Source organism: Chrysochloris asiatica, unplaced genomic scaffold (genome assembly GCF_000296735.1).
Source record: "Chrysochloris asiatica unplaced genomic scaffold, ChrAsi1.0 scaffold00429, whole genome shotgun sequence".
Classification (NCBI taxonomy): Eukaryota; Metazoa; Chordata; class Mammalia; order Afrosoricida; family Chrysochloridae; genus Chrysochloris; species Chrysochloris asiatica.
This window is the reverse complement of record NW_006408947.1, coordinates 635,658-638,894: the sequence shown is the minus strand read 5'-3', so window position 1 is coordinate 638,894 and position 3,237 is coordinate 635,658.

Sequence of the window (3,237 nt, the reverse complement as noted above, 5' to 3'; positions counted from 1 at the left end):
GTAGCCAGTCATGCTGACATTTTTGTTTTGGGTTTTCCAGATGATCTTTCTTTGAAGATGAAACTTCTGTCACTCTAGCTGTTCCAGGCTGGTCTGCTTGTCCTTGCTATTGGGAATGTCCCACCTCATAAGGTTCTGCATGAGAATCAGGATTCCTTCTAAGGTCCTATACTCTGCAAAGGCTTTGTAAGAGGCCTATTTCACTGGGAAAGTTCTAGAACGCCTTTTAGGTATTCCAATCAGTTATAGCTGAAGATGGGCTTACAAGTTTTTGTAATCATGTTTCCTAACATGCTTTTCTATCCCACTCAAGTGTCTATTTTACAATAGTAGGCAAGAGAAACTGATATTCATAAGACAGTCAACCATCTTAGTATTCTTTCGCCTCTTCAAATTATGCCTAGATCCCCAGATCCCTGTATCACAGAGCCGTGTTGTCCGAAGGTTGAGCATGCATCACTGGTTACCTCTGTCCCACTTAGGCAATGCAAACCTGTCTCAGTGTTCCCCTATTTATCTTGTTCTTCCACCTCCTCCCCCTTTTTGTATTGCCCTCCCCAACACCCGAACTAAACCACTCACCCGAACCCCACTGTTGTAGTTGTCTTATATTAATTCTTCCCTCCATTTAAGACAGACTATTTTATCCTGGAATCTACCTGGTCTTCTCACCACCTGGATCTCTGTTCCTCTGTGTTTACCTTCTTTCACACTGTAATTGTTTTGATCATATGCTGACCTCCTAGATCCTCTGTTATTATAATTTTATTCTGTTCTTGATGGTTCCATTTGCAATTAAGTTCAGAGTGATGCTGCCACATATGTCATTCTCTGGTTTTTGTCTGTTCTTGTTGGTTCTCAGTCCACAGAACTTCCTTTAGGATGTTTTTCATAGCAGGGTTGGCTTTGGCAAAATCCCTTAGCTTCTGTTTATCTTCGAATGTTCAGATTACACCAACGTATTTGATTGACAGCTTTGCTGAATAGAGGATTCTTGGTTGGCAGTTTTTTTTTTTTTTTCTTGTCTCCCCATTGCCTTCTTACCTGCATGGTTTCTTTTGAGAGATCCGAGCTTAGTCCGATTTGCTTGCCTTTGTATGTTACACTTCTCTTTCCTCTAGGTACTTTCTGGATTCTGTCCTTATCTTTGATTTTGGAGAGCTTGATTATTATATGCCTTGGTGATACTCTTTTAGGGTCCATCCTTCCTGGGGTTCGTTGAGCTTCTTGAATGCTTATCTTTTTGCTTTTCAGGATTTTAGGGAAATTTTCTTCCAGAAGCTCTTCAACTATCTCCTCTATGGACTTGTTTGATTCTTCCAGTTCCAGAATGCTGATAATTCTTAAGTTATTCCTCTTCATGTTGTCCAACATGAATCTTAGGCCTTCTTCAGATTTTTTTTTTTTTTATCCTTTTTTGCATTTGCTTTTCTATCTTTGTAGTGTTGAGAGATTTATCTTCTAGCTCACTAGTTCTGGCTTCTGTCTCTTGAATTCTACTCCTTTGCCCTTTCAGTGTATTGTCCATTTTGATATTCTATTATCAATCATTTGGACCTCTTTCTGTAGGTTTTCAACTGTTTCCAATACTGTATTTATCTTATTTGATTGTTTCTGTAGCACTTTCCTGACTTCTTCCTTACTTTTCTCAACTCTATTTTATAGTGTTTTAAACATTTTACAATCATTTTTCTGAATTCCTTGTCAGGCATTTCCAAAGCTTGCCCACCTTCCAGTACAGAGTGTAGGTCTACTTCCAGCTCATTTGCCTCAGTCATTTTATCTCATTTCTGGACATATGCTGATATATTCGTCTTTTTTTGTGTTTAGGCATATTTCAGGAGTTATCTGTGACCTTAATACTTAGATGGGTGTATATTTTGGTATTTTTATCCTTTCTTATTGCCTCCAGGTACATGTGATCAGGAGAGATGGGCTTCCCTTTTCACTCTTCTTCCTTTATCTCTACTGTTCTGTCGGGCGTCTGTGGTTGCTCTGATACTCCACCCACTTGGTCTCTCCCAAGATGCTTTGCTCCTAATTTGCTTCCAAGAACTTTATGATTTTAAATTTAACATCTAAGTCCTTGACCCATTTAAAATTTGTTTTTGCATATGGTTTGAAGTATAGATCTTGTTATATTTTCTGCATGTGGAAATCTAGTCATGCCAGAAGCAGTTGTTGAAGAGACTGTTCCCTCCCACTTTTAATGTATTTAACTCCCTTGTTGATAATCAAATGGTGTTATGCTAGTACACATTTTATATTAGAGAAAATTGAGGCTTAGAGAAGCTAACTCCTATAGCTAGTAAACAGAGTCTGACTCTTAACCATTGTGCCATTTTTATACTTGTTCTGTGAGAATCATTATAATTATAGGTGAAATGAAGGTAGTTTTGATAATGTTATTTAGAATGTTGAGAATTTGACCATGTTTTAAATATCCAAGAACAAAGTAATAGGTAACTAAATGTTTTATAACCTATAATGAGATATTACAATCATTTAGAAAAGTACTAGATAGAATATAGAATGGGAAACAGTACTTGTAATTAAAACATGAAAATATGCATATGAATGGAAGAATCACAAATATACAACAGCATGCCACAAAATTGTGCCTCCTCCAGGGACATTCAGGCTGAAGAACCTCCAAGGGTCTGGCACTCTGTCCATGCATGATAAACTTTGAGCTAACAGGGACCTTTTTACTAACACTTGAATCAGTTCAGTATCTCTGCAAAGGATCAAAAGAGTAATTCTTTTTGAAGTCCTGGTGTGGTGCTGTGGGTTAATGTACAGGACTACCAAGCTAGCAGTTTAAACTCACCAGCTGCAAATCAGAAACATTATACAGGGTCACTATTAATTGGAACCGACTAGATGTCTTTTAACAACAACAACATATCCAGATCAATCATTAGGTACAATGCTGTATGTGATATGATAATATCCATGAGCCTATAGGGAAGCCCAGTTAATACAACTATTATTCAAATTTATGCACCAACCACTAAAGCCAGTGAGGATGAAATAGAATTCTACCAACTTCGTCAATCTGAAATCGATCAAACATTCAATCAAGATGTATTGATCATTACTGGTGATTGGAATGCAAAGGTTGGGAGCAAAGAGGAAGGACCAGTAGTTAGAAAATGAAAACAAGTCCACAAGAGCCAAAATATGACCTTGAATATATCCCACCTGAATTTAGAGATCATCTGAAGAACAGATTTG